The following is a 23,596-nucleotide window of genomic DNA, read 5'->3' as shown; positions in this document are numbered from 1 at the left end:
TTTCTATTATTTAGACAGAACTCAGGTCTTACTCTAACAATTTATTTCTGCGTAGGTAAATCCAAGAAAAAAAATTAATATTTACATTTAATCTTTGGAATAAAAACAAAAATTTTCCTGAAAAAAGCAAGGGAATTGGTAAGATGCAGGCTCTTCGGATGCAGGCATTAAATACACCATAAAGCATTAGCTTTGCTGATCAATTCTAATATTAGGTTGTGACCTGTTGGATTTAATTAGAAGAGAAAAAAAAAATCCAAACTTTAAAGTGGTAAGAAAAAAAAAAAGAGTACATCTGGTTATTTAAGTACTGTCATCAGTTAACTTATGTAATAATGTTGACTGGTGGTGGGCAAACTCGACTAATTTGATCAACAATGTATTATGTTAATTTCTTATTTAAGATAGTACTGACAACATACATCTATTCCCTCTTCTCCTTTAAACTAACAAGGAAAACACAGTCTATAAAGAAGGGCTGCTGACTGCACTGGAAATAGTGCACAGGGAAGGGAGGATTCAGAAAGAGAAACTTGAGCTCTGCAAACCTTGAGCTAACCTGGACTTCTCCAGACTAGATGGCCGACTGGAGGGGTAAACTGAAGTGCTTTAATTGGCAGAAAAAGGTCAGGATGTGTGGGCAAGTACAGGGAGCTTCCCACAGACAGGGAGAGCGGTTAATTTTGCAAGAAACAGGGTGTGACTGAGGCTGGATTTACAATAAACCTGGATGACATGCAGAGCTGCGCCCTTGGATAAGTGAAGGTGAATAAAATGTAAATTGTCAACCAATATCTGTGACCGAAGAGCCAGAATTATTTTTCCTAACTAGGGAACAGAATCATACCAACTCAGCAGGGTGCTGTGACAAGGTATTCAGAGGCCATTTAGCAAATTCTCCTAATATCCCAGCTCATCTCAGCTTCTCCCTGTATTTTTTTTCTACAAACAGCTGGTACAGGAAAACTTCCAGCATTCAATGAAGGTTGAAATCATGGAATTAATGTAAACATACCTCAAGAAACAGAGAGAAAAGTAACATAATGAAACAAGGTGAAGAAAGAATATACATCAGAAAATTATGGTAAAATCAGTTTCAGATTATAATCAGACATCTTAATGAAAATCAAAGAAATTAAATGAAACATAACCTCTCTGGGGAGAAAAAAAAGGAGAGCAGAAAGAAAAAACATAAAAACTCAGGGGGAAATGACCTTTTTTTAATAAAGGAGATGAAGTGATAGAGAATATAAAACATAACAATGTGATGGTCACATTAGACACAGAAATTACTAAAAGAAAACGTCAAGAACATATAGAAGAAAGCTTAAGAAAATTGAGCATATTGAAAGAAAAAGAACTAGTTTTGTTAATTAACAAAGGATAAATGTTAATTATGGAAGACAGCTAAAGAAGAGCACTCGCTGTATCCTGAGGAAGATAAAAAAAGTCAAACAGAAAAATTCAAAGATAAAATAGAAGTCTCCCCTAACAGTAGTTTAAGTAACTAATGAATTAATGATTAATTTAAATAAATTTAATTGTTGATTAATTCAAATGATGATTAATTTTCAAGTCCCAGGAGAACTATTTGATACAACACAGTTTCACAAGCCTTTCTAGGAAACAGAATTATGGTATGGCCATCCAAGAAAATAATAAAGAACATCATTATAAAGTATGGCAGTGACTACTAAATCAATATAAATGTAAAAGTAAGTGTAAATATATGTGAAAATTATTGTTACATTACACAATATAAATATCAACAATAATGACAATGTAGAAATAATAACCTAATGGATAAATTAAAACCATCATGCACTACGAGGCAATCACAGATGCGTGTTATGGGAACACTAATTATTCATGGAGTCAAGCCTTGTGGATAAAAAGGATGAGATATGAGCCAGATCTAAAAAGACAGAGAGTAATTTACCAGGCAGAAACAGAAAGGAAAGGTATTCTAGGAAAAGGGAATCACTGAACTTGAGAGACAGAAGCAGAGCCAGAGAAAGTGCACCAAGAGAGGAAAACTTGTGTTAGAGTTGGTCCAGAACAGAATTATGTTGTGGAGTACAGTTCATCACACAGAGTAGGATACCAACACAAAACTCTGCGCTGACTTAAGCTACATTGAATATTATGACAGCATATAAAAGATTTACAAAGGCCATTTTCACGTGGAAAATTCTAGTGATATAATTTTCCAGTGAAAATGACAGAATTTTGAATTACATATTCAGTGTCATTATAATTCTGGTGAATTACAATTCTCTGCAGTTCTCTGGTGGTTTGACTAGGCATCAATAAGAATTAAATCATGCACTTACCATTGTTCATGTCGGCTGATTGGAAGACTTTCCCCCATATTAACTTTTGGTTCCAAAAACATCAAATCTTGTTTTTTCTCTGCTACTCACATTTCTCTGTGCCAGGCATCAAAGGACGTGTGCATACTGCAATACAACTTCGGGCCCTGCAACATCAAGTCAGAACACCAGCCAGGTCAGCAGAAAGAAGTCTTCTTGGACATCATTTCCGCGGAAGCGACTGTGAACCATTTAAACAAAACCTATCGAAATGCATCCACAACTCATCTTCTTTTAGACAGATCCCCAGAATGCCTGCTGCCACTTCGTTACCACCTGATGTGAGAAGAAGCATGATGGATGGAAGTCTGAGTGGAGAAAGAGAGCAGTCTTAATAATTTCAGTTAACTGACCTTACTTCTGCAAAGTTTACAAAAACACGTGACCATGATAACCTATTGCTAGTGTCTCTCCTGAGCCTTAAGAGCCCTTTTTCGCAAGTGAGGGGAACTGAAGTTGCAGATCTATTACTTTCACAGTAAATATGTCTCTGTATTCTGTTTAAAAACAAAGCAAAGCAGGCCGGGCGCGGTGGCTCAAGCCTGTAATCCCAGCACTTTGGGAGGCCGAGACGGGCGGATCACGAGGTCAGGAGATCGAGACCATCCTGGCTAACACGGTGAAACCCCGTCTCTACTAAAAAATACAAAAAACTAGCCAGGCGAGGTGGTGGGCGCCTGTAGTCCCAGCTACTCGGGAGGCTGAGGCAGGAGAATGGCATGAACCCAGGAGGTGGAGCTTGCAGTGAGCTGAGATTCGGCCACTGCACTCCAGCCTGGGCGACAGAGCGAGACTCCGTCTCAAAAAAAAAAAAAAAAAAAAAAAAGCAGAGCAAAACAAACAAACAAACAAAATCTAATGCACAAAAAAGGGCTAAAAGGAACTACCGCTAAAGTATTAGCAATGTTTCTATTTAGGTGATGTCACTGTGGGTGAATTTTATTTTTTGTCTACTTTTCTGTTATTATCAAAAATTTTTTGAAAGACTATCTTTTGCTTTGGCATTAAAATGATTAAATTAGTTTAAGTGATATTTCTGGCTTTCTCTATTACACAAACTGTAATCTTTGATTTATTTTTTATCAGATAAGGGTCATGAAAGATGCTTTAGCTCCCAAGGAATTTCATCCCTTTAATAAGACATTTCCAGTCTTCTGTATAGTGTATTCACAAGCTATAGTTGCTCCACCAAGTCTTCTCTAAAACACTGCATAGTTGCACATATAGATCTGCAATACTCACAACTTCATTGATAACCAACAATATGCAATAATGAGAATAAGACTTTCGCCAGGTGCGGTGGCTCACACCTGTAATCCCAGCACTTTGGGAGGCCCAGGCGGGTGGATCAAGAGGTCAAGAGTTCGAGACCAGCCTGGCCAACATGGTGAAACCTCATCTCTACTAAAAATACAAAAATTAGCTGGGCCTGGAGGCATGCACCTGTAATCCTACCTACTCGGGAGGCTGAGGCAGGAGAATCACCTGAACCCGGGAGGCGGAGGTTGCAGTCAGCCGAGATCAGTGAGCCAAGATCGCACCACTGCACTCCAGCCTGGGTGACAGGGTGAGACTTCATCTCAAAAAAAAAAAAAAAAAAAAAAAAAGGATAAGACTTTCCTGACTTAGTGCCACACAATTCTTACTGATTAAAAGATAGATCTATATGCCAAACTTTCTCCTCTGACATATGTGTGACATGTTAACAAGAAGTAAAATGGCCCTCAACAACTTTTCTTTCAGGAAACACAATCATATTTATGTACATGGATGAATCCAAGAATAATTTTATTTGCTCTTAGAATGAGTTTTAGAGTCTGCTGCTTAAATAGTGTTAAAATGCTGCACATTCCCATCATGAGTACAACAATGAAACCTACAAGAGTCCACATATGGTCATCACGAGTCAGTGAGTTTACAGCAAATTTCCCAAACTGGTATTACACAGAACACTCTTTCAAATGATATTTATGGATATGGTGTGAAGAAAAATTTCTCAAATATTTGGTAAACACTGGGTCAAATAAGTTGTGTGTGTGTAGGTGTGTGTGTGTGCATGTGTGTGTGGGTGAGAGAGAGAGAGAGAGGAGAGGATTTGTCAGTTTTTTTAAAACTACTGGACTACTGACTTTAATGGGTAAACAAGTGTTATACCTTTTCAAAAGAAAATAGAGTACGCTGCATTTCTCAAATATATTCGATCACGGAGCGAATTTTTCTTCCTGCAGCTATTGAAGTCCCTAGATGAACATTTTGAAGACCACCATTTGGAAAAATATTGAGTTAGATTCTGATTCTTCATACAATTCTATGAAGTGTGGTATTTGGGATCACTGAAAATATTTGTCATCTGTCAACACTGAAATTTAAACAAACCATTGCTACTGGGGAACTGGTTTACCTTTGCTTAAAGGCAAATTCCTTATTTATATTTTTAGCATAATTCAATCTGGAACATTGCAACACAGGAAAACAATTAAGTCCCCCAGGGCAGTCACTGTGGAAACCTATTAAAAAGGAGGTAGGGGAGAAAGGGAGCTGTGGAGGCAGATTATTAGAATCTTCAAGATAAAATTACAAAAGATGAGTTCACAAATACGTTCAGTAAAAATGCATGTCTACCAGTTACCTACCCCCTTCAAGTAAAGAGGAATAGCATGCTAAAGGAAAGCAGATGGAAAAGAATTCACATTTCTCTTTCTCCAAATTGTTATTAGAAATAAAAAACTCAAAGGAGTCAATGAGAGGCTGGGTCATGCTCCCAGGTTATTGCTTTGCCAGATAACACAAAGTACTGTCAACAATGTCAATTTAATGTTCAAGAAAACATGACACTCTCAAATGAAAAGAAAAAAAGTAAAATGTATCATTCCTTCATAACTACAGAAAAAATTCACTGATAAATTACAGCTACCATGGAGGTCCAAAGTATTATTCCAAATTACAAGAGTGAATGTGATACCCAAGGTATGAAGCATAAAAATGGGATATACTTGGTTGGCACCACAGTTCTTGAAAGGCAAATACCAGCTGGAGGTAGCAAAGATAAGCAAAATTCCAGTGGAAAAAGGACATTGCACATTGAAAAGATGGAAAATATGTAAGTGCCCACAGTGATATCTTTATTAAGAAAACCACTTACTATTTTCTAAATAAAAGGTATCCTTTTCAAAATAACATCCCTGGGCCAGGCACAGTGGCTCACGCCTGTAATCCCAGCACTTTGGAAGGCCAAGGCAGGTGGATCACATGAGGCCGAGTTCGAGACCTACCTGGCCAACATGGTAAAACCTCATCTCTACTAAAAATACAAAAAAAAAAAAAAAAAAATTAGCCAGATGTGGTGGTGGGTGCCTGTAATCCCAGCTACTCGGGGGGCTGAGGCAGGAGATTCACTCGAACCCGGAGGCAGAGTTTGCAGTGAGCCGAGATCGTGCCCTTGGACTCCAGCCTAGACTACAAGAGCAAAATAACATCTGTGGAGTAGGAGCCATTCATCTTCATAGACTGCAGATAAAATAACATACAGGCCAGACATGGTGGCTCATGCCTGTAATCCCAGCACTCCCGGTGGCGAAGGTAAGCAGATCACTTGCGGCCAAGAGTTCAAGATAAGCCTGGGCAACATGGTGAAACTCTGTCCCTACCAAAAATACAAAAATCGTCTGGGCATGGTGGCACACACCTGTAGTCCAGCTGCCCAAGAGACTGAGGTGGGAGGATCACCTGAACCTGGGAGATGAAGATTGCAGTGAGCCATTATCACATCACTGCACTCCAGCCTGGAAATAGAGTGAGACCCTGTCTCAAAATAATAATTATAATAATAATAATTTACAGACAGACCTCAAGATTGTGGTCATTGTTTGCCTACTAGATACTCTTTTGGACTAGTTATTCTTTGAACTTTGAAAATCAAGTTTCAAGATTATCACGAAACGTGAAATAAAAGGATCAATGTCCTATTTTATGTGGTAGCCATACATTGTGATCCAGGGCTAGGCTGAAGACAATTGTATGTATGTCTTCCCAACTCCATGTTCAGTGACATCAATGCAGAGACGGCCTGAAATCAAGCTGCAGTGGAAGTTTTCACACTACAGAAATTGACAAACACCAGAAATCAAGGTTTTGCCTTTTCAGATAATTGATTGCCAGCACAACTCTGGTAATAACTATTGTCAGTACAACTCTGGTAATAACTTGTCAGCATAACTCTGGTAATAACTATTAGTGTTCTGGAATTCTCTTGATTATTGATAGCTAATATTAGTTTTCATTAAAATATTAAGGCTCTGATGCTTGTACCTAGATTTACACTTAAGATATAACATGCAGGGATAAAAGTTATGATAAAAGATGTGGCCCCCTCTACTATCTAGAGAAACACCCACACCTAAAGGAGGCTGCTTATAACACACAGTACAAGAAATATCAAACTTCTCTGACCAGAGCCCAAGTGCCAGGGAAATCCTGGCTATAGTACATTCACAAGAACAGGAAAAACCGCACTGATGAACAACAATGAAGTGTTTTGGAAAGAATTCTGAAAGTGTCATTGGGAAATACTAAGAACATGCCAACTATAGTTTGTAAGTAGCAATCATTAGTTAACCTTAGTAATTCATTTAGTAAGGTTGCTGGTAAACAGAGCCACTGTATGGGGGATTTGGTTTATGTGCACCTGCCAAAGAGGCAAGCAGGGACTGAAGTGCAATCTGCCCCCCACTTGCTAGCTGCTGGGCTACAGTGGCTACAGCCACCTAGTATCATACAATTTGACAAAGGTGTGTTATGTGCTAAGGACTATCCTGATAGTAAATAGCCTTTGGTTATAGTTAAAAATAAAGGACTGGGCCAGACGCAGTAGCTCACGCCTATAATCCCAGCACTTTGGTAGGCTGAGGTGGGTGGATCACCTGGGGTCAGGAGTTAGAGACCAGTCAACATGATGAAACCCCATCTCTACTAAAAATACGAAACATTAGCCAGGTGTGGTGGCAGGCGCCTATAATTCCCAGCTACTCAGGAGGCTGAGGCAGGAGAATCACTTGAACCCAGGAAGCGGAAGTTGCAGTGAGCCAAGATCGCGCCATTGCACTTCAGCCTGGGCAACAAGAGCAAAACTCTGCCTCAGAAAATAAATAAACAAACAAATAAACAAACAAACAAATAAATAAAGGACTGTAGAATGGGAGTCATTCAAATATAAGATCAACAAACAACAACAAAAGACCTGCACTTTTCAATCACGAGGCTTCTCTTGAGACCCCTACAAACTAGTGAGAACACTGTAAAAATCATTCTCAAGAATTCCAGGCAGAACAGCTCTCTTACTGCGAGCTCTGATCTGACACATTTCTGCTCCTCCAAACACATAACAATGATAGACTTTTTTTTAAAGTAAAAAGAAGTCACAGCCCGATTCTATCACAAGACAAACATGTCTGTGGACTAAAAACAGAAGAAAAATGCAAACTGACAAGCAGAGCCAGAGCCCTGGCAAAGGAGTGAGCAAGAAGGGTGAGCGCAAAATGAGAGAAAAACGATGGACAGCCAGGGAGCAGACAGGGGTAGATCTGCAGCCATGGATGGCGAGTAGGGAGATGATACAAAAGAAAAAAAAAACAGAATCCTCCACAAAATGGCAAGACAGAATGACAGTCACTGAGTTCTTCCAGCACAAGGAGGTTCATGTCACTTCTGGCAGAAGGATAGAAATTTTATATAACTTGCCATATTGTTAGAAAACTATTTTGTTAAATATGTATGTTAAAATGTTAAGAGTAACCACTAAAAGAAGTGTAATCTTTTAGCTTGCCAACCAGCAGAGGAGTGAAAAGGGAATATAGAAAAGTTTATGAGTCCATCTGAAGGCAGAGAAAGAGCAAAAAGGAACACAGTAAAAGAATGTAAACGAGCACAAAAACAGGTATCAAAAAATAAGACCAGCCTTAGCAGTGCTTGCAATTAAACTTGCTACTAAAAGACAGCATTTATCTGAAAGCATTTAAAATAAAAATATGAGCTGGCTACCAAAAGCATACCTGAAACATCACATGGAAAAGCATAAAATTAGGTGAGGGAATATATATTTTTTCCAAGAAAATATCTAGCCAAAATAAAGCTAATATAACAATATTTGGATAAGATAAATAGAAGTTAAGAGAAAAAGCATTGAGAGGGATAAAGAGGAAGCTTACATAATAGTGACTAGAACAATTTACCAGGAAAATATAAAAACTATGAATTTGTACGCAACTAATAGCATAGCCTAATATGTGTGTATTATGTGTGTATATACACACATACACATTCATATACATACATACATACACACATACACACACACGCACATGCATTAGACTATGCTATTAGTTGCATATAAATTCATAGTTTTTGTATTTTCCATTTATATATGTGTGCATACATATATACACACACACACAAATTAGGCTATGCTATTAGTTATACATGTACATATATACATATACATATATATACATGTACACACACATACACACACATTAGGCTATGCTATTAGTTGCATACAAATTCATAGTTTTATATATACATATATATATATAGCAAAACTAATAGAATGTCAATAAGAATTTGGCAAATATATAATCATGGTGATCTTAACACTCTCTGATAGATACAGCAGACCAAAGGTTATTAAAGACACAGAAAATTTAAAAAACCAAATTAACATGCCTGATCTAAAGGATATATAACTCTGCACTAGCAGAAAACATGCAATCTCTTCAAGTAAATGGAATATTTACAGAAACATACCATGTACAAGGTAACAAAGAAGTCCTCCACAAATTCAAAGAATAGATGTCATATAAGCAATGTTCTCTCACAATAAGGCAGTTAATTTCGAGAGAAGTAAAAAGATAATTTAAAACAAAAAGAATCACCCCTAGAGTAGCAAGAAAAAAATGGCCCATGCACTCTAAGATAGAGACAGTTGAATCCCAGGTCTAAACTTGCCTGCTGAAAGTCCTTGAGTAAGTCACTTAACCTCTCTGGGCCTTGGCTTCTTCAGATGTTATGTGTGTGTAATATCTCTTTCACACAGATTAAAGGAGGAAATAATCTATAAAAGCACCTAGCACAGTACTTGGCAGAAACTCAAACACCAGTTTCAGTCCTTTTACATAATGTGTTTAATAAATATCAATGGAATTAATAAATGAATACCAAGTGGAGATAAATATACATTCTTTTGCAAACAGAATATATAATAAATTTAATTAATCCACAAGATCCTATTTTAAACAGAGAGAAGGAAAAATATGGCACATTCTATGTTTCTAATTATCCTCTGATTCGAAAAGAAAGAAAAGATTTTGTCTGGACGTCTGGAAAATCTGATGCCACATCCTGTTTGTCCCTCTCATGTTAATTTGATAATTGCTTCAGATCATGAGGTCACTTTGTCCAAATAAAAAGAGGCTTCACTTGTGAAAGAAGAGAAGCTTAGAGGGCAATGCCTAGTATCTTGCGGGCCGCATTACCAGCTGTTTCCAAGAGACCCAACAAAATTTGAAGGGGACTCAACAAATTTCAACGAGCATAAGTCAGCTAGATACAAGAGAGAATTTTCTTGACAAGTTACCACTCCATTGCATCAGGCAGGGGCTTGTGTGATCTCCTTCCAAGCGTGACATTTCCAGACGTCCTGAACTTGATACAGGCTATGTAGAAAGCTGAGATCCACCCAACATGCAGCTGTGACAGTTAATGAGGTGTGTGCAGGAGTACAGCACATAGACAGCCTTCATCGCTCTCTATACTCTTGTTGGCTTCCCTCCCTAGAAGGTTTTCAACATGTGTTCAGTGTGGTTTGTTTGCTTCATTTCTATGGGACTCAGAAGAAAGATTTTCTGCTCTCTTCGTTGTGTCATCAGTGCCAAGGACTTTTCCATTTAATTGTTATATGAAGCATGATGTCCCCAAGGCCAATCTCAAGACTTTGGTCAAAGGGAAAAGTGTTTCCAGACCACAGTGAAACATAGCCTTGGTGACAAAGCTAACAATAACAGGATGGACAGTTCAGGAATTCAGCAATGCTACCAGGAAAACATGATTTATAAGCTATGGATGCTCATATTTCATATTTACCTGAAAAGCACAACATCTTGTGTTTTTTTTTTTATTCCCACTAAAAATCCTAAATATTTCTGAAGCATCAGAAAATATGGCCTAATATGGAAGAAAAGTTAGGACTGGCTAAATCAGTCTTATACCAAAATAAATTTAAGGTAGATTTAAACATCGAATGTAAAATTAATACAGGTAAATGCTTTTATATTCTTAATGTGGAAAAGAACTTCATAAGCTTAAGATCAAATGCAGAATCTAAGGGAAAAACTGACATGTTTAAAAACATTAAATTCTAAACATTTGTACAATTAGAAAAATCATACATAAAATCAAAGACAAATAACAAATAGAAAAAATAGTTTTAGCATTTATGACAGAAAGTTCATATTTTTAACATATAAAAAGCACTTATAACCAAAAAGAAAATGAAAAATTTATGAATAAGGCTTCAAAAGCAAAAATGCAAGAAAAACAAAAATAGATAAATGGGACTTAATTAAACTTGAAAGTTTCTACATAGCAAAAAAAAAAAAAAAAAAATCAACAGAGTAAACAGGCAACCTACAGAATGGAAGAAAATATTTGCAAATTATGCCTCTGACAAAGGACTAAGATCTAGAATCTATAAGGAACACAAACAACACAACAAGAAAAAAACAACCCCATTAAAAAGTGGGCAAAGGACATGAATAGACATTTCTCAAAAGAAGACATACAAGTGGCCAACAAACATGAAAAAATGTTCATCACTAATCATCAGAAAAATGCAAATTCAAACCAGAATGAGATATCATCTTACACCAGTCAGAATGGCCACTACTATGAAATCAAAAAACAACAAATGTTGCTGTGAATGCAGAGAAAAGACTATACTTATAAGCTGTTAGTAGGAATGTAAATTAGTTCAATCTCTATGGAAAACAGAATGGACATTTCTCAAAGAACTAAAAATAGAACTGGTCAGACACAGTGGCTCGCTCTTGTAATCCCAGCACTTTGGGAGGCCAAGGCAGGCGGATCACGAGGTCAGGAGATCGAGACCATTCCGGCTAACACAGTGAAATCCCATCTCTACTAAAAATACAAAAAATTAGCCAGGCATGGTAGCACGTGCCTGTAGTCCCAGCTACTTGGGAGGCTGAGGCAGGAGAATAGCATGAACCCAGGAGGTGGAGCTTCCAGTGAGCTGAGATTAAGCCACTGCACTCCAGCCTGGGTGACAGAGCAAGACTCCGTCTCAAAAAAAAAAAATAGGACTACCATTCAACCCAGCAATCCCAGTACTGGGTATCTACCCAAAGGAAAATAAATTATTATACAAAGAAAACACAATTGCACTCATATGTTTGTCAAAGCACTAGTCACAATAGCAAAGTAACTGACTCAACCTAAGTGTCCATCAATAAGTGATTGGATAAAGAAAATGTGGTATATACAACATAGAATACTATGCAGCCATAAAAAAATCATGGTTTTTACAGCAACATGGAGCTGGAGGGCATTATCCTACATGAAATAACTCAGAAACAGAAAGTAAAATTCAACATGCTCTCAAATGGGAGCTAAACAATGGGTACACATGAACATAAAAATGGAAACAGTACATAATGGGGACTCCAAAAGTGAGGGAGGCTGAGAGGAGGGTAAGGGTCAAAAAATTTCCTATTGGGTACAATGGTCACTATTTGCATAATGGGTATACTAGAAGCCCAACTCTGCTGTTACATAATACATCCATGTAACAAACATCTACATGTACCCACTGAAACTATAATAAAATAAAATTTTAAATTAATTAATTTTAGAAAGAAAATGGAAAATGGGCATAAATAGTCACTTCCCAAAGGAAAACATACAAATGACTAGTAAACACAACTGAGAAATGCACAACTTTAATAGTAAACAAGGAAATGCAAATAAAAACAATAAAATACAAATTTATAATTTTTCTTTATTTTTTTTAAATTTTACTTAACACATTGGTGAAAATTTGAGTGAATATTCAGTGTCACAGATTCCAACATTGCTACATATTTGGGGAAACGAGCAGTCTTTTACTGGGTGATGAGAGTGAAAGAGCAATACCATTGGGGTGGGGGAAAGAATTGACAAAATCCATTAATATATTAAAATCCCTAAAAACAAGAATACTTTTTGATCAAAGAATTTCATTTCTAGTAATTTATCCTAAGAAAATAATCAAGCAGGCGTGCATAGATTTACCTTTAATCGTCTCAGGCTTGTTTATAATAGCTTTAAATCAAACAATGGAAGTGCTATTCAATAGTGGAACTTCTAAGAAATTATGAGACATACACAATAAAGCACTGTGGAATAATTAAAAATGAAGGCATAGGAAGAGACAAAGCAACATAGCTGAATAGAAGCCTCCACCTATCGTCTTTCTCACAGGAATACCAATTTTAACTACCTACACAAAATTGCACATTCATAAGAACCAAATATCAGATAAGCAATCATACTGCTTGGTTTTAACTTCATATCACCGAAAGCAGCAGGAAAGAGGGCAGTTTGGCTTTACTTGCCAAAGCCACCCCTCCCCCATCTGCTGTTAGTGACCACATGGCATGGAAAGAGAATTTGTGCAACTAGGGGAGGGAGAATACAGTGATTGCGGGACTTTGCACTGGAGCTCAGTGCTGCCCTGTCACAGTGGAAAGCAATACTGGGCAGAACTCAGGCATCACCCATGGAGGAAACATTTAGAAAAGCCGTAGCAAGAGGGGAATCATCCATCCTAGTGGTCAGAACCTGAATTCTGGTAAGCCTCGCCACCATGGACTAAAGTGCTCTACGGGTCTAAAAAAAACTTGAAGGGCAGTCTAGGCCACAAGGACTGCAACTCCTAGACAAGTCTGAGTGCTGTGCTGGGCTCAAAGCCCGTGGACTCGGGGAGCACATGACCTAGGGAGACACCAGTCGGGGTGGCCAAAGGAGTGCTTGTTCCAATTCTCCCACCAACCCCAGGCAGAATAGCTTGCAACTCTGAAAATGACTCTTTCATTCCACTTGGGGAGAGGAGAGGGGTTTTGTCCTGCAACTTGGATACCAGCTCAGCCACAGTAGAACAGGGCACTAGGTAGAGTCATAACGTCCTCATTCTAGGCCCTACCTCCTGGACAACATTTTTAGACCCACTCTGGGCCAGAAGGGGAACCTACTGTCAGGAAAGGAAGGACCTAGTCCTGGCAAGACCCATGACCTGCTGACTAAAGAGCCCTTGGGTACTGAATAATCAATAGCAGCAGACAGGTAGTATACCATGAGCCCTTGGTGAGACTCTGGGATGTGTTGGCTTCACATGTGACTCAGCATATGCATAGATGTGGTGGCTGTGGAGACAGACTCCTTCCGCTTAAGAAAAGCAAAGGGAAGAGTCAAGGGGACTTTGTCTTGCAGCTTAGGTACCAGCTCAGCCACAGTGAGGTAGAGCATCAAGTGGGCTTTTGGGGACCCTGATTCCAGGCCTTGGGTCTTGGTTAGCACTTCTGAACCAGCCCTAGGCCAGAGGGGAACCCACCACCCTGAAGGGTGAATGCCAGGACTATAAGCATTCACTAAAGAGCCCTTGGTCCTTTCATGAACATCACTGGTGGCCTGGCAGTGCTCTCCATGGGCCTTTGGTGATGGTGACCATGAGGAGAGACTCTTCTGCTTGTAGAAAGGGTACGGAAGAATGGGAAGGTCTTTGTCCTGTGGCCCGGGTGCCAGCTCAGCTGCAGTAGAATAGAGCAGCAGGTAGATTCCTAAGGTTTCCAACTCCAGACTCTGACTCCCAGACAGTATCTCTAGACCCACCTGGAGCCAGGGGAAGCTCAGCACCCTGAAGAGAAAGACACAAGCCAGGCTGGCTTCACCACTACCTGATTGTAGAGCCCTAGGGCATTGAGTAAACATAAGCAGTAGCCAGGTGATGGTTACAGTGAGCCTTGGGTGAGATCCAGTGCTCCGCTGGCTTCAGGTCAGATCCAGCACAGTCCCAGTGGTGGTGGCCACAGGGGAGCTTGTACCACCCCTCCAGCTCCAGGCAGCTCAGCCCAAAGAAAGAGAGTCTACTTATTTGGAAGTAAGTAAGAGAAGAGAGCAAGAGTGTCTCCCTGGCAATCCAGATAAAACTTCTGGATCGTATCCAAGACCGCCAAGTCACTACCTCTACAAGTCTGCGGGAGCCACAGCATTACTGGGCTTGAAGTTCCCCCTAAATGTAGATATGGCTGCAGTAACCAAAAATGTAGATCACAACACCCAAGTCCCTTTGAATACCTGTAAAGTTTTCCCAACTTTACAGTTGGGAATCTGCAATAAATACCTGCTCAGGACTGCAATAAATACCTAACTCTTTAATGCCCAGACACTGAAGAACATTCATAAGCATCAAAACCATCCAGGAAAACATCACCTCACCAAATGAACTAAATAAGACACAAGGGGCTAATCCCAGAAAGACAAAGACTTTTCAGATAGAAAATTCAAAATAGCTGTGTTGAGTAAACTCAATGAAATTTCCAAGATAGTAGAGAAGGAACTCAGAATCATATCAGATAAATTTAACAAAAAGATTGAAATAATTAAAAAGGATGAAGCAGAAATTCTGGAGTCGAAAAATGCAATTGACATACTAAAGAATTCATCAGAATCTCTTAATACCAGAATTGATCAAGCAGAAGAAAAAACTAATGAGCCTGAAGACAAGCTATTTGAAAACATAGTTAAAGACAAAAGAAAAAAATGAATTTAAAAGAATGCAGCATGTCTACAAGATCTAGAAAATAGCCTCAAAAGGGCAAATCTGAGAGTCACCGGCCTTAACGAGGAGGTAGAGAAAGAAATAGGTGTAGAAAGGATATTCAAAGGGATAATGACAGAGAATTTCCCAAGCCTAGAGAAATATATCAATATTCAAGTACAAGAAGGTTAGAGAACACCAAGCACATTTAACCCAAAAAAAGATAACCTCAAGGCATTTAATAATCAAATTCCCAAAGGTCAAGGGTAAAGAAAGGACCCTAAAAGCAGCAAGAGAAGAGAAATAAATAATGTACAAAGGAGCTCCAATACATCTGGCAGCAGACTTTTCAGTGGAAATCTTACAGGCCAGGTGAGAGGGTATGACATATTTGAAGTGCTAAAAGAAAAAAACTTTTGCCCTAGAATAGTATATCTATATAAAATATGCTTCAAATATGAAAGCAAAATAAAGACTTTCGCAGACAAACAAAAGCTGGGGGATTTTATCAACACCAGACTTGTCCGTCAAGAAATACTAAAGAGAGTTCTTCAATATGAAAGAATAATAATCTGAAAAGATGTTAATGAGCAATAAGAAATCATCTGAAGTTATGAAACTCAAAGTACAGGCCAGGCATGGTGGCTCACCCCTGTAATCCCAGCACTTGGGATCAGGCCGAGGCGGGCAGATCACCTGAGGTCAGGAGTTCAACACCAGCCTGAGCAATGTGGAGAAACTCCATCTCTACTAAAAATACAAAAATCAGCCTGTAATCCCAGCTACTTGGAAGGCTGAGGCAGAAGAATTGCTTGAACCAGGGAGGTAGAGGTTGCAGTGAGCTGAGATGGTGCCACTGTACTCCTGCCTGAGTGACAGAGGGAGACTCCATATTAAAACAAAACAAAACAAAAACTCAAAATACACAGAAAAAAAGAATATTATAACACTGTAATTATGATGTGTATGATGTGGAAACTACTCATATCCTGAGTAGAAGACTAAAAGATCAACTGATCACAAATAACTACAACTTTTTAAAACATAGATAACACAATACGCTAAGATATAAATAGAAACAACAAAAGTTAAAGAGTAGGGAGATGGAGTTAAAGTATAGAGATTTTATTAGTCCTCTCTTTGCTTGCTTCTTTGTTTATGCAATCAGTGTTAACTTGTCATCAGCTTAAACTAACGGGTATAAGATATTATTTGCAGCCCTCATGATAACCTCAAATCAAAAGACATACAACAAGTACCTTAAAAATAAAAAGCAGAAAATTAAAACACACCACCTCAGAAAATCACCTTCACTAAAAGGAAGAGAGGAAGAAAAAAAAAAAAGCAAGAAAAGACCACAAAACAAGAAAACAAATAACAAAATGGCAGAAGTAAGTCCTTACCTGTCAATAATAACATAAAATGTAAATAAACTAAACTCTCCAATCAAAAGATATAGACTGGCTGAATGTATTTTTAAAAAGAGATGCAATAATCTGTTGCCTACAAAAAAACACACTTCACCTATAAAGACACACAGAGACTGAAAATAAAGGGACGGAAAAAGATATTCCATACCAATGAGAACCAACAAAAGCAGGAGTAGCTATACTTATATCAGACAAAATAGACTTCAAAACAAAACTATAAAAAGAGACATGGTCTCTATATAATGATGAAGGATCGATTCAGTAAGATGATATAACAATTGTAACTATATATGCACCTTGGAGCACACAGATATATAAAACAAATATTATTAGAGCTAAAGAGAGAGAGAGACCCCAATACAATAATAGCTGGAGACTTGCAGCATTGGACAGATGATTCAAAAAGAAAATCAACTATGAAACATTGGACTTAATCTGTCCAATAGACTAAATGGACATTTACAGAATGTTTCCTCCAATGGCTACAGAATACACAATCTTCTCAACACAGGGATCATTCTCAAAGACAGACCATATGTCGAGCCACAAAACAAGTCTCAAAACATTCCAAGAAATAATAGTAAGTGTCTTCTCTGACCACAATGGAATATAACTAAAAATCAATAATGAGGAATTTTGGAAACCATACCCACACGTGGGAATTAACCAATATGCTTCTGAATGACCAGTGGGTCAATGAAGAAAAAAAAAACTGAAAAATTTCTTGAAACAAATGATAATGGACACACTACATGCCAAAACATATGGGATGCAATGAAAGCTGCACTAAGAGGGAATTTCATAGCTATAAGTGCCTACATCAAAAAAGTAGAAAAACCTCAAATAAACAACCTAACAAGGCATCTTAAAGAACTAGAAAAGCAAGAGCAAACCAAACTCAAAATTAGTAGAAGAAAAGAAATAGTAAATATCAGAGTGGAAATAAATGAAATTGAAATGAAGAAAACAACAAAAAAGATCAGTGAAACAAAAAGTTGGTATTTTGAAAAGATAAACAAAATTGGCAAACCGTTAGCCAGTCTGAGAAAAAAAGAGAATAAATAAATAGATTCAGAGATGAAAAATGAGACATTACAACTGATACCACAGAAATTCAAAGGATCATTAGAGGCTACTGTGAGCAACTATATGCCAATAAATTGGAAAAGCTAGAAGAAGTAGATAAATCCCTAGACACATACAACCTACCAAGCCTGAACCATAAAAAAAATCCAAAACCTGAATAGACCAATAACAAGTAACAAGATCAAAGCCATAATAAAAAATCTCCCAGTAAAGAAAAGCCCTGACCTCAGTGGTTTCACTGCTGAATTCTACCAAACATTTAAAGAAGAGTTAATGCTTTCGAAATTCATTCTAAGAGGCCAGTATTGCCCTGATACCAAAACCAAACACATATCAAAAAAAGACAACTACAGGCCTATATCCCTGATGAACTTTGATGCAAAAATCTTCAACAAAATACTAGCAAATCAAATTCCACAACACCTTAAAATGATCACTTATGATGATCAAGTAGAATTCATCCCAGGGATGCAAGAAGGATTCAATATATGTAAATCAATTGATGTGATGCATTATGTCAACAGAATGAAGGACAAAAACCATATAATCCTTTCAACTGATGTTGAAAAAGCATTTGATAAAATTCAACATCACTTTATGATTTTAAAAAACTGGGTGTAGAAGTAACATACCTCAACATAATAAAAACCATATATGAGAAACCAACAGCTAGTATCATATTTAATGGGAAAAAACTGAAATCCTTTTCTCTAAGATCTGGAACATGACAAGGATGCCCACTGTCACCACTGCTATTCAATATCGTACTCAAAATCCTGCTAGAGTAATGATACAAGAAAAAGAAATAAAGGGTATCCAAATTGAAAAGGAAGAAGACAAATTATCCTTATTTGCAGATGATATGATCTTACATTTGGAAAAACCTAAAGACTCCACTAAAAAACTGTTAGAACTTAAACAAATTAAAGCTGCAGGATACAAAGGCAACATACAAAAATCAGCAGCATTTCTATATGACAGCAATGAACAATGGGGAAAAAGAAATTTAAAGAGTAATTCTACTCATAATAACCACAAATAAAATTAAATACCTAGGAATTAACCAAAGAAGTGAAGGATCTTTACAGTGAAAACTATAAAACACTGATGTAAGAAATTGAAGAGGACACAAAAAAAGGGAAAGATATTTTATATTCATGGATTGGAATAATCAATATTTTTTAAATATCCATAATACTCAAAGCAATCTACAGATTTAATGCACTCTATCAAAATACCAATGACATTCTTCACAAAAATAGAAAAAACAATTCCAAAATTTATATGAAAACACAAAAGACTCAGAATAGCCAAAGCTATCTATCCTAAGCAAAAAGAACAAAACTGGAGGAATCACATTACCTGACTTTAAAATATACAACAGAGATACGGTAACCAAAATAGCATAGCACTGGCATAAAAGCAGACACATAGACCAGTGGAACAGAATAGAGAACCCAGAAACAAATGCATATATCTGCAATGAACTCATTATCAACAAAGGTGCCAACAACATGCTTTGGGGAGGGGACAGTCTCTTTTATAAATGGTGCTGGGAAAACTGGATATACATATGCAGAAGAATGAAACTAGATCCCTATCTCATGCTATATAAAAAAATCAAATCAAACTTGACTGAAAACTTAAACCTGAGACCTCAAACTGTGAAACTGCTAAAAGAAAATATTGGAGAAACCCTCCAGGACATTGGACTGGGCAAAGACTTCTTAAGCAATACCCCACAAGCATAGGCAACCAAAGCAAAAATGGTCACATGGGATTACATCAAATTAAAAAGCTTCTGCACAGGAAAGGAAACAATCAACAAAGTGAAGAGACAACCCACAGAATAGGAGAAAATATTTGCAAACTATCCATCTGATAAGGGATTAATAACCAGAATATATAAGGAGCTCTAGCAACTCTATATGAAAAAATCTAATAATCCAATTTAAAAATGGACAAAAGATCTGAATAGACATTTCTCAAAATAAAAAGATATGCAAAGGGCAGACAGGTATATGAAAAAGTGCTCAACATTATTGATCATCAGAGAAATGCAAATCAAAACAACAATGAGATACCATTTCATCCTAGTTAAAATGCCTTTTATCCAAAAGACAGGCAATGACAAATGCTGGTAAGGATGTGGAGAAAAGGGAACCCTTGTACACTGTTAATGGGAATGTAAATTAGTACAACCACAATGGTGAACAGTTTGAAGTTTCCTCAAGAAAACTAAAAGTAGAGCTATCATGTGATCCAGCAGTGCCACTGCTAGGTGTATACCCATAACAAAGGCAACCGGTATGTTGAAAAGATGTCTGCACTCCCATATTTATTACAGTGCTATTCACAATAGCCAAGATTTGGAAGCAACCTAACTATCCATCAACAGATAAATGGATAAAGAAAATTTTTTACATGTACACGTGGAGTACTATTCAGCCATAAAAAGGAGGAGATCCTGTCATTTTCAGCAACATGGATGGGACGAGAGGTCATTATGTTAAGCAAACTAAGCCACACACAGAAAGACAAACTTTCCATGTTCTCACATATGTGTGGGAGCTAAAAATGGAAACATTTGAACTCATGGAGATAGCATAATGATGGTTTCCAGAGGCTGAAAAGGGTAGTGGGGGAGTTGGAGGAAGGGGAAGTGAGGATGGCTGATGGATACAAAAAAATAGAAAGAATAAATAAGATCTAGTATTTCATAGCACAACAGGCTGACCATAGTCAATCATTATTTAATTGTACATTTTAAAACAACTAAGAGTAAAATTGATTTTTTTTGTAACACAAAGGATAAATGCTTGAAGTAATGGATACCCCATGTACCTTGATGTGATTATTACACATTGCATGCCTGTATCAAAGTATCTCATGTACCCCATAAATATATACACCTACTATGTACTCACAGAAATTAAAAATTTAATTTTTTATGAGAAGACGTAGAACTATATTCATTGGCATGGGAAAATGTCCACATTATATTAAGTAAAAAAGGCAATTTGTCCACTTTCTCCCAGTTTTACGTGTGTGTGTGTGTGTGTGTGTGTGTGTGCCTATAAATGTATAAATGCATGGGGAAAAGTCTAAGGATATACAGTGAAATTTTCACAGCCTTTTTCTCTTAGCAGTAGAATTACAGGGAATTTCCACTTCTTTATATTTTTCTGATTATCTGATTTTTTTTACAATGAAAATATTTTACTTTAGGAATTGTTCCCAGACCAAACTGAGGGCCGGGCTGCTATTTCTCATGGCCCAATAATGAAATGCAGATAAACTAGGGAGGAAGAGAGTTTTTATTTCTGCAACCTGTAACAGGGAGAAGGCTTGGAAATGATCACCAGACCAACTCAAAATTACCAAGTTTTCCAGAGCTTATATACCTTCTAAGCTACAGGTCTACATGTAAGTGTGCATTCATCTCAAGACATAAGTGATTAACTTCTTTTAAGCTACCACTAAGGTCTGAGTCCTAAAGACCTTCCTCTGGAGCCTCAGTAAATTTACTTAATCTGAATAGGCCCAGGTGCTGGAGTAATTGTCCTTATCTTGTCTCCTGCTAAATCACAGAGGTTTAGGGAGTTCTTTCAGACCCCCAATAAACTTTTGTGGAGGCCTGGGGAGTTTCTTCAGATCCACAATAAAACTTGTTTAACCCTAACTGGGTCCTGTTAAGGATTCCTTCATTATTTTGTCATGCTTTAAGGCCCAGGAAAGGCCTAGGCAAAACTCTGGATGGGCTTTTGTTACATCCCAGCCTTTGTATAAGGGCACTGGCTTTTAACTTAACCACTTGGTCAGTACTGAAATCGCTGTTGTGGAGGCCTGCATTAGTGAGACTTGGCGTGCTCCAGAATCAGAAAAAAAACTTAAGACAATTTATACTGAGGAGAATAAAGGCAAGAAAGATGAAGTTTAAGCAAAGAAATTCTAGGTTTGGAAACTTCTGGGTTTTGCTACTGAATTTATTCAGACTATTAACTTTTTTTAATATCTCTTAAAGTATCTCAAAGTAGCTCGAAAGCTTTTTTGTTTGTTTGTTTGTTTGTTTTTTCTCCTTCACTGAGCAGCAACTCTTTGCAGACATTCGTCCCACTAACAATTTAAAGCAGACATCAGCATTCGCATTTCATCCATAAGAAAGCAGTCTGGGACTCATAAGAGAGCAGGACCTGTACCCCAGAGCCTGTTGCAGAGGAAGCCCAAAAAAGCAGCATGCTGTGGCTTCCTGATCTGGGAGAAATATTTGGTGTGAAGTTTATTAAACGGAGGCTAAAGCCAGGCTCTGTTCAAATCCCAGCTCTGTCACCATGGCTGCACCATCTCAGGCAAATTACTTTACCTAGCAGTGATTCGATTTCTAGATGTGTAAAATAAAGATGATGAAGATAGTATCTACCTTAATAGCCCTGCTGCCACAGATGAGTGTGTAAGGTGGAACACTGGAAGTGCTCCACGTTTGTTGTTATGTTTCCATTTCCCACGTGGGTCCCAGTCTCCCCATCCCCAATAGCATGGATTGCACCAGGGCTTCACCACAGCCACATCGGCCTATTAACTTCCAATTATTACAAAGGCCCTGCTCTAATGGCAAGTGCTAAAGGGGAGTTGCTCCCGTAGTTCTGACCCCTCCTCCCCTCAGCTACTTGTCCTAAGCATAAAATGTAAACGTTCACGTTCTAAACACTCATTAACTAACATGCAGGTCACAAGGGTGCTGAGCTGGTGGAGTCAGAACTCAAACCCATATTCTACCTGGCTCTCCTAAACCTGCCATGTACTTTCTACTGCTGATAATATGTAAAGAGGTAAAAGTATATTTATACTAGCAGGCTTACCAGGTCAATGGAGATGAAACTTAACATGTCTGATGTCTTCTAGCACGCATCTGGTTCTGGGCTCATTTTTGTTCTTTGTGGCACTTTTAATCTTGCAGAAGGCATACTTGTGGAATTTCCAGACAAAGATTCTTGTTCTCCAAAAATATAATAAAGAAGTGGATCTGAAAAAAAAAAAAAGCCAAATTATCTTTTAAAAATGAAAGCAGCCCCATACCCACTGCCTGAAATTCAGTGAAGGCAGTTACATGTACACATTTTATCATTGTTGCTCATTTACCCTCACCAGGGAATATCTTCCAGTGCACCGTAGGGTCACATTTTGAAAATCTGACCCTAAACATTTTCACACTGTGAATTAGACTTCAAAGGAGATTTTGATTCATGTTTTGTGTTCTTAAAAACTTGGTACACCTTACTGATTACTGGGGAAAAAAATTCTAGTTTCGCTTAGTCACACTGATATCCCAATAGTGTTTACGGGTACTTGTTATATCATATAGTGGCCACAGCTTTTGAAACAAATATCAGGACATTTGGTTTGACAGTCAGGAGTATATTTATGGGGACAGAATAGTTAGCCAACCAGAAAATCCAGGCCACATGCATGCCATTAACTATATATAAAGAATGATCTGCATGAATAATATATAGATGTACAGGCTGGCTAGTATCTTTGTACCAGCCAATGTACATGAACAGTCTTTCAGAGGTCAACTCATTGAGTTGCTATGTTGATTTTGTTCTTCTTTCCAATTGCTTATTTAATTGATATCAACTATCTTCATTAGGTTAGTTAATCTGACAAAGTGATCACGTATCCTTATGTTAGCTGTTCTCTAAAACAAATATAAAATTATTTGTTAAAATGTTTGAACTCTGCTAAAAGACTCATGAGAACTATTATATAAATAAACCATTAGGTAGACAATTGTGATTAGGGAAATATTGTACTAATTGCTAATGGATAAAATCATGATGCTCATC

The 23,596-nt window shown here is 37.6% G+C and overlaps 1 long non-coding RNA gene across 1 annotated transcript; it reads right to left on the bottom strand.

Annotated features, from left to right (window-relative positions):
- Positions 1-34: 34 nt before the first annotated feature.
- LOC114672830 (uncharacterized) lies at positions 35-22,773 on the bottom strand. The gene is made up of 2 exons (XR_003723348.2): positions 22,610-22,773; positions 35-2,479 (listed from the first exon to the last, which is right to left on the bottom strand). It is a non-coding gene; the product is annotated as an uncharacterized LOC114672830 (long non-coding RNA).
- Between the last annotated feature and the right edge of the window lie 823 nt (positions 22,774-23,596).

The sequence above is a fragment of the Macaca mulatta genome, chromosome 15, assembly GCF_049350105.2.
Source record: "Macaca mulatta isolate MMU2019108-1 chromosome 15, T2T-MMU8v2.0, whole genome shotgun sequence".
Lineage (NCBI taxonomy): Eukaryota > Metazoa > Chordata > Mammalia > Primates > Cercopithecidae > Macaca > Macaca mulatta.
This window is presented reverse-complemented; position numbering and strand designations above follow the sequence as displayed.